The 12,217-nt window shown below is 51.3% G+C and overlaps 1 pseudogene; it reads right to left on the reverse strand.

Moving 5' to 3' along the window:
- Positions 1 to 12,217, reverse strand: part of LOC119272942 — a 15,698-nt pseudogene that overhangs the window by 2,435 nt on the left and 1,046 nt on the right.

Below are 12,217 nucleotides of genomic sequence, written 5' to 3' on the forward strand. Positions count from 1 at the left end.
GGGGGGGGGGGGTGCTCCAAAGCCAGCCATGCCTCCCATTGCTTCGAAGCCACCCATGGCACCCATGGCGCCGAGGCCACCACCACCCATGGCGCTGAGGCCACCGCCACCCATGGCGCCGAGGCCACCGCCACCCATTGCACGAACCATGGCTCTTTTTTGCATCAAGACTTCTTGTTGGGCAAGATTGACATACTCCTTTTGCACCGCTGTCGGTGTCAAAACCGGCGGATCCCGGGTAGGGGGTCCCGAACTGTGCGTCTAGGCCGGATGGTAACAGGAGGCAAGGGACACGAAGTTTTACCCAGGTTAGGGCCCTCTCGATGGAGGTAAAACCCTACGTCCTGCTTGATTAATATTGATGATATGGGTAGTACAAGAGTAGATCTACCACGAGATCGAGGAGGCTAAACCCTAGAAGCTAGCCTATGGTATGATTGTTGATGTGTACGTTGTCCTACGGACTAAAACCCTCCGGTTTATATAGACACCGGATAGGGTTAGGGTTACATAGAGTCGGTTACAATGGTAGGAGATCTACATATCCGTATCACCAAGCTTGCCTTCCACGCCAAGGAAAGTCCCTTCCGGACATGGGACGGAATCTTCAATCTTGTATCTTCACAGTCCAACAGTCCGGCCAAAGGATATAGTCCGGCTGTCCGGACACCCCCTAATCCAGGATTCCCTCAGTAGCCCCTGAACCAGATTGTCTTCGGCGCGCAAATTGTCTTCGGCATTGCAAGGCGGGTTCTCCTCCAAATTCCGTGTACCTGTTTGATTAAAGTCCGGTTTCTTGTAGATGTTGCGCTCCTTGGCTTCTACGCCCAATAATGGCCGCTCCCTACGTGTCGAACGAATATGAGAAGTCTGAGTGTTTTTACATTCACACCCCTAGCCGCGTAAATGAGCTGCCCTATTTAAGGGGACGAGGATTTAGATCCAATCCACACTTTCTCCCCTCCGTGAGTGTTCATCAGAGCGCATCCGACGAAGGTCCATTCCACCATGGCCAGCCGTCGCAACTCCTCCCCTCGCCCTTCTAGCCCTAAGCCTGGATATTGGGAGAGATGTTCCATCCCGCATAGCGAGCTAGTGACACTCCAGACCAAGGGATTTATCCCCCCGGTCTATATGGTCCCGGTTCGAGCCGGTCTTGCCGTCTATAACGGCGGAGAGCAAGCAGAGGATGCCCCTAATCCCTCCAAAGGAGAGCGGGTGTGCCTCATCCCTTACTTAATAAGGGGGCTCGGATTTCCAATCCATCCATTTCTCCAGGGGTTGCTGGAGTTCTACGGCCTCCAGCTACATAATCTCATGCCTGCCTCAGTACTACATATCGCAGGCTTTGTAGCCCTCTACGAGCTGTTCTTGGGTGTCAAAGCTCATTTCGGACTGTGGAAGGAGCTATTTTGCCTCGTGCCCCGTTCCAAGAAGAGGTCAATGTATCAAGTGGGCGGAGCCGAAGTGTGGCGCATCGCCGGGACCGGATATCTGTCCGGAACCCCAAAGAAGGTGTCCGAAGACTGGCCCTCGGAGTGGTTTTATATAGAAGACGTCCCGCTGTCAGATCCTGTCCGGATCGGCCTCCCTGAATTCAACAGTGCTCCCTTAAAGAAGCGCCTAAGCTGGCGCCCGCGGAGCCCTCAGAGGGGAGGTGACAGGGACATCATTTACCTGATGGGCCGAATAAGATTGTTAGCCCATTCCGGACTAACCATGATCGGGGTTATGGCCGAATGCATTATGTGGGGGGTGCAGCCGCTTCAGTATAGAAGCCACCCCATGTGGGACTTCAACGGGGAGGACGACGCCACCCGCTACGGCCGTAAGGGGCCAGATTCAGCTGCCGCTCTACTAAAGATCTTGTCCACTTTGTATAAGGGAGAAGATGAGGAATTTGTCCGCGTCAACCCTCAGGGTGGATTCTCCATGCACAATCCCCCGAGCTGGGTAAGCGGCCGTATTTACTTGTCCATCCGTTTTGTATTCCCATTGTTAAATATTCAGTCTGACGACTTCAACGCAGGAACTGCGCCGGGCTGTTAAGGAAATAAGCAGCCCTCCTCCACAACCCGAGGATCCAGGACGGTCCCTCGACCCGGCCTCCCAAGAGGATTCGGACATATCTGTGGAGCTGATTGATGGAGTGTTCCATCAATTGAGCAAGGACAACGCCTTGGTGGCCATTACGGCCGATTACCCAGGGCTAATCCTGACCCCCCAGGTACCTGAGATCGAAGTCCCAGTACCCCGAATAGGTGTCCGCCCACTCGTGTTCAGTTTCCTGATTGCAACCGAACTTTGCAGGGGGGTATTTAAGGCAGAAGGCCGAACCTGCGGCGATAAGCCAACGAGGGGCCGTAGGGCCCCGCGGGCAGAAAAGAAGTGCAGTCCGGACCGAGGTGTCAGCGGAAAGGTATGGCACGCCCCTTATCCCAGGTGTTATACCTTCAAGGCATATCGACACTCGCGCTCTTTTCAGGACAAAGAGACCTCGCCGAACTACATCCGGAGAGGCTTCCAATCGCGCCTCCACCAGCCAGGTTCCAAAGCCTGGTCAGGAGGCGGAGGCGAATGCAAGGCGCGCGCCAGACGCTGCTCTGACGGAGGATGTGGGCGGGTTGTCTGACACCAACTCTGAGGTGGAGAGTGCCATGAACCACAGGCGTCGCCGGATAATTCTTCGTGACGCTTGTTTCTCCCGAGGGGCGTTAGATGCCTTCAACTCGGGAGATGTGTATCTCCGTGCCGCTCAAAATGGTCTAGCCAGAGCCATGGAGCAGTATGTAAAAGACATACGGGTAAGAAAATTCTAGTAATTATATGTATATACCAGTAGCCCCCAAGACTTGAAACAGTTAGAATAACTGATTTAAGGATCATTTGTGATGCAGGTTCTTACGGATAAGAATTCCCTACTATCCAAGGAGCTGGAAGAGTGCAGAGCCCAACTTGAGGCCGCACTAGCCGCGGCAGGGGAGCCCAAGGAGACCCCCTCTGGTAATACACTTCGAAAGATAAGTATTTTGCGAAGCACGACTTTGGTGCGAATCTGACAAATGAAATTGCAGATGGCGCCGGATTGAATCCGGAAAGGCAACACCTCCTACGCCAGCTAAAGGCTGGTGAGAAGGTGCTGACAAAGGTGAGGCGGGAGAAGAATGATCTCCAAGATGCCAACACCAAGCTGGGCGTCGGGCTGAAAGATGTTCATGCCCAGCTGTCAGACTCCGTGAAGGAGAATCAACGGCTTCGGCGCGGCATATTTAGTAAGTGCTGGAACGAACCCTTGAAAGAAAGTTCGGCGGGGAAGTCGACTAACAGAGCAATGTCTGTAGGTGTGCTAACAGGTCGTCCTGCAGAGGAGATGCCCGGTTCTACGGGTGAACTTCTTCCCGAGCTCTCGCAACTTCTCGATCGAGTTCGGTAGGCGATGCAAGGCGTCGCCCAGGCCCTGTGGCCATCCGTCTCCATGCCCGAAGGTCTTGGAGAGCTTCCGGAGAAGCTAAAGGGAGCACGGCGGCGCTTCCGATTGTGGAAGATATCAGCCTGCCGTCAAGGCACTAGGAAGGCCTGGGCCATGGTGAAGACGCGGTACGCAAAGGCTGACCCCAACCACATGGCCTAGGTCGGTCCTGTAGGGCCCGATGGAAAGGAGATCCCTGTAAGCTTAGTATACGGCCAAGTAGAGTTGGCCGCAAAGTATTCCCAGCAGGACTGTAAATTAGACAGCCTGTTAGATGGTATTGAAGAGGAATACAACCAGTCAAAATGACTATGTAATTTAATTGCCATTTATAATGCCTTCTAGCCGGATTGTAGATCATTTGTCATGGCCGACCGTTTCGCTTCAGCCTCGGGACCTGACGGTCCGGAGTGTGTCCGAATTCCCATGCGGTTATATAGGAACCGGGGAATGCATGGAGACCAGGCCTAGGGGTCATTGGGGCTTGAACAGACAAGTGCCCGACTAGTTATGTTATATTACATGGTTAGTCAGAAATATCTTTCAGGGAGAATAGTTCCGTTAGGGGTTCCTTTCCCTGGGAGGCATGCCCTAAGGTGCATGTCCATGTTGCGAAAAGAAACGCAGGAAAAACATCTGGGGGCGTATAGATAAAAATAAAAAAAGATCATCTTTAGTTCACCGACCGAATATTCCCTTAAGAACGCTAGCTTTCGGCTTCACCCAGTCTGAGGTACACGTCCGGCTGACCCGGCAGTAACAATCGCAGAGGTGCTCCCTTTACCAGCTAGCCAAACAATCGGGAACGTAGGGGTAAGCACAGGAGCCAGGCAACCCAGCTTGGCCAAAACTTAAGTCATATCGATGCATATAATGGTGAATAAAAGGTACATGCGGAAGTGTGACACATGTATTGGGCATGAAGCCCGTATGAATAAGCTTCTATTTAAAGAAGGCCCCAGGTTTAATGAGCGCGGATGGCGCGTCACTTTATGAGCCTTTAGAGGCTATAAAAGAGAGAGAGAGGAAGAGAAATGTAAGACAGAAAATATATAAAAAATGGACAGAGGAAGGAGACGAACACAGAGTCCGGTGCTAGGCATAGAATCTTCGGAGGCGTGCTGCGTTCCATGGGTTTGGCTCGAGTTGGTTATCCGATGCATCCCGCAGGCAATATGCTCCACCAGTCAGGACTTGGTCAATTATGAAGGGACCCTCCCACTTGGGCTTGAGTTTGTCCTTTTTCTTTTCCGGTAGTCGTAGAACTAATTCGCCAACGTTGTAATTTTTGGTCCATACTTCTCTGCTTTGGTATCTTCGAGCCTGCTGTTGATAAAAATGCGGAACGGGCTTTTGCCACGTCACGCTCCTGCTCCAATGTGTCCAAGCTGTCCTGTCGATCGAGTTCGTCTTCTCTTTCTTCGTACATGCGCACTCGAGGTGAGTCATGAAGTATGTCGCAAGGCAAAACTGCCTCTGCGCCGTACACCATAAAGAATGGTGTGTATCCGGTGGTGCGATTCGGCGTGGTCCGCAGCCCCCAGAGTACGGAGTCGAGCTCCTCTACCCAGTGCGTGTTAGATTTCTTGAGGGACCGCACTAATCTGGGTTTGATGCCGCTCATGATAAGACCATTTGCATGTTCGACCTGGCCGTTAGTTTGTGGGTGATAGACGGAAGCATAATCGAGCTTGATGCCCATATTTTTACACCAGAGTTTTACCTTGTCGGCCGTGAAGTTCGTGTCGTTGTCAGTGATGATGTTGTGGGGGACGCCGTAACGGTGTACAACCCCGAATATAAAGCCTATCACTGGTCCGGATTCGGCTGTCTTAACAGGCTTGGCTTCTATCCATTTGGTGAACTTATCCACCATGACCAGTAAGTATTTTTGCTTGTGGGTTCCGCCTTTAAGGGGTCCAACCATGTCAAGCCCCCAGATCGCAAAGGGCCAAGTAATGGGGATAGTTTGGAGGGCGGTGGGTGGCATATGGCTTTGGTTTGCAAAGAGCTGGCAACCGGTGCATCATTGGACTATGTCCTGAGCGTCTGCCCGGGCCGTCGGCCAATAAAAGCCTGTACGGAAGGCCTTGCTTACAAGGGACCGGGTTGCAGCGTGATGACCGCCGAGTCCGGCATGAATTTCAGCCAGGAGGTTCCGCCCCTCCTCTTCGGAGATGCACCTTTGAAGGACACTGGTAGTGCTTTTCTTATAAAGCTCTCCCTCGTGGACTTTGTAGGCTTTAGATCCTCGCACTATGCAGTGTGCCTCATTTTGTTCCTCGGGGAGTTCCTGCCTAGTAAGGTAGGCGAGGAATGGTTCTGTCCACGAGGCGATAACGGCCATTATTACGTGGGCTGAAGGTGTAATTTCATTGGCAGAGCCTCCGATTGTGCCGGAATGTTCGGTGTCGGGCAGTGCGGTTGGGTCCGGGCTGTTATTGTTCGGCTCCCCTTCCCATACTACGGATGGCTTGAACAGCCTTTCCAAGAAGATGTTGGGGGGGGGGGGGACTACATCGCGCTTTGCGCCGATGCGTGCCAGGACATCTGCCGCCTGATTATTATCCCGGGCTATATGGTGAAATTTAAGCCCCTCGAACCGAGCTGACATTTTTAGGACGGTGTTGCGGTAAGCTGCCATTTTTGGATCCTTGGCATCGAAGTCTCCATTTATTTGGGATATTGCGAGGTTCGAGTCCTCGCGCACCTCTAGGCGTTGGATGCCCATGGATACTGTCATCCGGAGACCATGTAAAAGGGCCTCATATTCGGCTGCATTGTTGGAGTCCCTGTACATAATCTGTAGTATGTATTGAACTGTGTCTCCTGTGGGGGACGTCAAAACGACGCCAGCCCCCAGTCCGGCCAACATCTTGGAGCCGTCCAAATGCATGATCCAATTTGAATATGTGCCGTATTCTTTAGGGAGTTCGGCCTCCGTCCATTCTGTGACGAAGTCGGCCAAGACTTGTGATTTGATGGCTCGTCGAGGCTTATAAGTTATGTCGAACGGGAGGAGCTCAATGGCCCATTTTGCAATCCGGCCCATTGCGTCACGGTTGTTTATAATATCGTTAAGTGATACTTCCGAGGCTACTGTTATTGAACACTCTTGAAAGTAGTGCCGTAGCTTCCGGGATGCCATGAATACCGCGTACGCAATCTTTTGATAATGCGGGTACCGTGATTTGCAGGGAGTGAGGACAGTGGACACGTAGTAGACCGGCTTTTGAAGGGGGAATTTGTGTCCGTCCGCTTCTCGTTCGACGACGAGTACTGCGCTTACAACCTGATGTGTTGCTGCAACGTATAATAGCATTGGTTCACCAATGTTTGGCGCGGCCAGAACTGGGTTTGTTGCCAGTATGGCTTTTATTTCGTTGAGTCCGGCCGTGGCTGCATCCATCCATTTGAAGTGTTCGGTGCGCCGAAGGAGGCGGTAAAGGGGTAGGGCCTTTTCTCCCAAGCAGGAGATAAAGCGGCTTAGAGCCGCCATGCATCCGGTTAACTTTTGTATTTGTTTGAGGTCCTTTGGGATATCCAGTTGCGACAGAGCTCGGATTTTGGCTGGATTTGCTTCAATTCCTCTACCGGATACTATGAAGCCCAAGAGCTTTCCGGCTGGAACGCCGAAAATGCATTTTTCCGGGTTGAGCTTGATGTCGTATGTTCAGAGGTTATCAAATGTGAGCCTCAAGTCGTCTACTAGAGATACAACATGTCTTGTTTTGACGACCACATCATCTACATATGCCTCCACTGTTTTGCCGATCTGGCTTGCCAGACATGTCTGAATCATGCGCTGATATGTTGCGCCGACGTTTTTGAGCCCAAAGGGCATTGTGTTGAAGCAGAATGGCACGTATGGTGTGATAAATGCCGTTGCGGCTTGGTCTGGTTCTGCCATCTTAATTTGATGGTAGCCAGAATATGCGTCGAGGAAACACAACGAATCGTGTCCTGCGGTAGCATCGATAATTTGATCGATGCGGGGGATGGGGAAGGGATCCTTTGGACAAGCCTTGTTAAGGTCTTTAAAATCAACACACACGCGCCAGGATTTGTCCTTCTTCGGTACCATCACCAGGTTGGCTAGCCAGTCCGGATGTTTTATATCTCTGATGAATCCGGCCTCCAATAGCTTTGCTAGCTCCTCTCCCATGGCCTGTCTCTTAGGTTCGGAAAAACGCCGAAGAGCCTGTTTGATAGGTTTGAATCCTGTTTGGATATTTAAGCTGTGCTCGGCCAGCCTGCGTGGGATTCCTGGCATGTCTGAAGGGTACCAGGCGAAAATGTCCCGGTTCTCTCATAGGAACTCTCGCAATGCAGCGTCGACATCAGGGTTTAACTGTGCCCTGATGGAAGCTGTTTTATTGGGGTCCGTTGGATGGACTTGGAATTTGACTATTTCGTCCGCTGGTTTAAAGGAGGTGGACTTAGATCTTTTGTCGAGTACCACATCGTCCCTATTCACCATAGAGCGCAGCGCAGTTAGCTCCTCAGCCGCTAGGGCTTCGGATAGTGCCTCAAGGGCCAGTGCGACTATCTTGTTTTCGGCACGGAGTGCTATGTCCGGATCACTAGCGAGAGTGATGATCCTGTTAGGCCCTGGCATCTTGAGCTTCATGTACCCGTAATGGGGTATTGCTTGGAAGATTGTAAACGCTGCCCTCCCTAGCAGAGCGTGATAACCGCTGCTGAACGAAGCCACCTGGAACGTGACCTCTTCGGACCTGTAATTATCCGGCGTGCCGAACACCACATTTAGTGTGATTTTTCATGTACAGCGCGCTTCCCGACTGGGGATTATTCCTCTAGAGGTTGTGCTGCTTCGCTCAATGCGGTTCCAGTCTATTTCCATTTTTTAAAGGGTCTCCTCATAAATGAGGTTCAATCCGCTGCCGCCGTCCATGAGTACCTTGGTAAGACGGAAGCCATCCACTATTGGACTGAGGACCAATGCGGCTGGTGCTCGGGCTGTTCGGGATTTAGGTTCATCACTGGCGTTAAAGGTAATAGCCGTGTCACTCCATGGGTTTATTGTTGCTACTTGGTAGAATTCGGCAAGGCTGCAGAGTGTCCTTTTTCGCATATTATTTGATGCGAAAGTCTCGAAGACTGTTAACACCGTATTGGTGTCTCTGGGGTGGCTTTCTGTGGCCTCCGGAATTAGGAGATTTTCGCCAATTTTGGCCACTTGCCGGAGTATCCAACATGCTCTAAGGCTATGAGTTGGTGTGGTGTCCTCTGTGATGAAGCTACGTACCTAGGGTAGGGGCACGGACCCGTCCAAAGAGCCCTACCCAAGGACATCCCTAGAAGAAATCACCTTTCAATCGACTTGAAGGTATCCCACTCGACGGGTTCAAGACACTCGACTAATAAGCTATCACTCGACCATGAAGCTAACCACTCGACTGCCAGGAAACCTAAAGTCACTCTGCAGGCAAACGGTCAGCTTTTAAGTAGTCTTTATGGTCATTATAGCACTTTATTAGGGGCGTTACCAGTAACGCCCAATCTTAAATGTACCTTAAACCCTGCATTACTGAGGGCAGGAGGGGGCCGACGAACTCTATATAAGCCACCCCCCTCCTCAGTATGAAGGGTTCGCACCCCTGTAATCCATACACGCATAATCCAGTCGACTGCCTCCGGGCTCCGAGACGTAGGGCTATTACTTCCTCCGAGAAGGGCCTGAACTCGTAAACCTCGCGTGTAACAACTTCCCAATAGCTAAGATCTAGCCTCTCCATACTCACCCCCCTACATTACTGTCAGAGTTAGAACCACGACACTCTGTACTGTGAATTTTACAGGGTCCATTAAGCCATCCTTCCAGTACGGTTCCATGCCCGGTAGAGGGTTTTTGCTTTTTAGTGCTTGACCCAGGTGACTGGTGATGATGCACCCTTTTATTTCGGACTCGGTTTGTATTCAGGGCCGGATTGTCCCAAAATTTTATTTCGGTTTTCCAGGCGCTTTCCATCGCACAGTATTTTCGTACAATGGACGCCAAGTCAGCGAAGCGTGTAATATCACGGCGACTTATGGCATTGAGTATTCCCTTGTCCGTGCAATTATTGCAGAAGGTTGAGATTGCGTCTTCCTCGCGGCAGTCCCTTAGCATGTTCTTAACCAGGAGGAATCTGGCCCAGTAATGATGTATTGTTTCATCGGGTTCTTGCTTGATTTTGGATAGATCGCTTATGTTGGGGTGGGTGGGTGGAATTAAATCTGAAGCCTCGCCCCATCTAAGGCTCAGAGGCCGAGGAATTTCCGAACTCGAAAATTTGGATTCCTGGATGTTGTCCAATGAATCCATCCCGTCGCCTGACTCTAAATTCAGGTCTTGAGTGATATCCTCCCCTCCGCGGGTATCCGGCTTGGAGGGATCGGGAATCCGGACGTAGCGAGTCCTTAAGATAGATGAAGGGTCGCCGCACTGTCCCTCTACCACATCAACGTGATGGGTGACTTGGGGAGAGTTAATCTCTCTCAGATCGGGTTTGGGCCCAATCTGGTCGTAATCCGTGGCGACTCCCAGGGCGGCGAAGCGATCCAAGAGCTCGTTTATGGAGGAGAGCTCCATTGGATCTAACTACTCGGCGAGTTCCGAGCTGACATGAACATTGTTTTCGATGGCTCGAGAGGTCATCATCGGCGCAGAAGCCGAACAGGCGATCATAAGAAAACCACCTAGCAAGAGGGTTTGGCCGACAGCCAAAGCTCCCTTAGCAATGGTGCCGTCTTTAAAGACGGGGCGAGGCATCCTTCCTGATGGCGACGACACAGAGGAACTCTCAATGAAAGCACCAATGTCGGTGTTAAAACCGACGGATCTCGGGTAGGGGGTCCCGAACTGTGCATCTAGGCCGGATGGTAACATGAGGCAAGGGACACGAAGTTTTACCCAGGTTCGGGCCCTCTCGATGGAGGTAAGACCCTACGTCCTGCTTGATTAATATTGATAATATGGGTAGTACAAGAGTAGATCTACCACGAGATCGAGGAGGCTAAACCCTAGAAGCTAGCCTATGGTATGATTATTGATGTGACGTTGTCCTGCGGACTAAAACCCTCCGGTTTATATGGACACCGGATAGGGTTAGGGTTACATAGAGTCGGTTACAATGGTAGGAGATCTACATATCCGTATCGCCAAGCTTGCCTTCCACGCCAAGGAAAGTCCCTTCCGGACATGGGACGGAGTCTTCAATCTTGTATCTTCACAGTCCAACAGTCCGGCCAAAGGATATAGTCCGGCTGTCCGGACACCCCCTAATCCAGGACTCCCTCAACCGCATTGAGGTTAGTTGTGTCCAAGAAGAACAAGTGCTTTTCCCATTCCAACAACCTAGTTCGCTCCTCATTGCTCACCTTCCTTTCCTCCAAAGCCACCTTCCTCTCCTCGGCCGCCACCCTCCTCTCCTCGGCCGCCAACCTCCTCTCCTCGGCCGCGGCATCTTGGGTCCTTGCCATTTTCCTCACCTCGTTGGCTTCTTTTCTTGCCTTCACAATAGCTTCCATAGCATTTTGAGCTCATCATCTCCTTTCCTCTTCTTCTTTTGGGTTTGGTCTTTCTTGCACCCATCCGGTCGCTTTGGCTTCGAGTATGAAACCGAGTTGGGTGTAGGGCTTCTCTTGCCGTCATCACTTGATGCATCATCCTCATCATCATCATCATCCAACTTAATTGTTCGCTTCCGTTTGTCGCTCAAATGCAAATCATCCAAATCTTCACGCTTCTTCCATTTCTCATCATCCTTCAACACATCATAGCAACGAGGCAAAGTAAAGACCCTTCCTTTCTTGATCTTCCCCTTCTTGGTTTTCCTCTCCTCTTCTTTGAACAAGTTTTGCGCAATGTTGAACTACATGAAAAGAAAGCAAGTTAGCACCAACAACAAGCAAAACAAAGCAAGTTTAGCACCAACATGTAAGATGAAATGGCATTTACTCTATCGTCCTCATTTGTGCCACTTGGGTTCAACTTGTGAACCGCCTTTTGACAAGCCACCCACTTTTGACAATCCGAGTTGATTGTCGACCACCGGGACCTAAGTGATCGGTTGGAGCGGTCAATTCCACTCACGTTGCGAGCATCAAAGTGTTCCTTCATCCGGTTCCAATAAGCATCTCTACTTTGATCGCCTCCAACGGATGGATCCCTCGACACTTGCAACCAAGTATTGCATAGTAAGATCTCATCGGTGTTGGTGTAATTGCCCGCTCTTCCTTTCGGTGCGTCGACAATGCCCTCACCCTCCTCGTCCACCTCGAACTCATGGTCTTCAAAATGCATGTCATTGGTTTGAGACCAATGCGAATTGTTGGAGCCAACACCCATCGTTGACATGTATGCATCATCATTGAGACTACAAATTTTTTTTTGCACAATGCAAATAAGCTATCTATATGTGACGAATGCATTAAAAAAAGAACAAAAAAAATGAAAAGTTAGAATTTTTTTACCTTGGAGGCATCTCGTCGAACATGTTGTGTGCGCCGGCCGCCGGCTCAACGAGTGAGCTTGCCGGCACTTCGACAGCCGCTGCGCCCGTTGCACGCCCCGCAAGCTTCTTCCTCTTCGCCTTGGAGGTGCCGGAGCCGTCCGCCGCCTTGTTTTTCTTCGCCGATGTCTTGCCCTTCTTTAGCCGCGCCGCATTGGGGAGCTTTGAGGAGGAGGGGGCGGCGGCTCGGGCCGGCGCCGGCGCGGCGCCACCCGCCGCCGAGGTCATCCGC

Source organism: Triticum dicoccoides, chromosome 3A (assembly GCF_002162155.2).
Source record: "Triticum dicoccoides isolate Atlit2015 ecotype Zavitan chromosome 3A, WEW_v2.0, whole genome shotgun sequence".
NCBI classification, from domain to species: Eukaryota; Viridiplantae; Streptophyta; class Magnoliopsida; order Poales; family Poaceae; genus Triticum; species Triticum dicoccoides.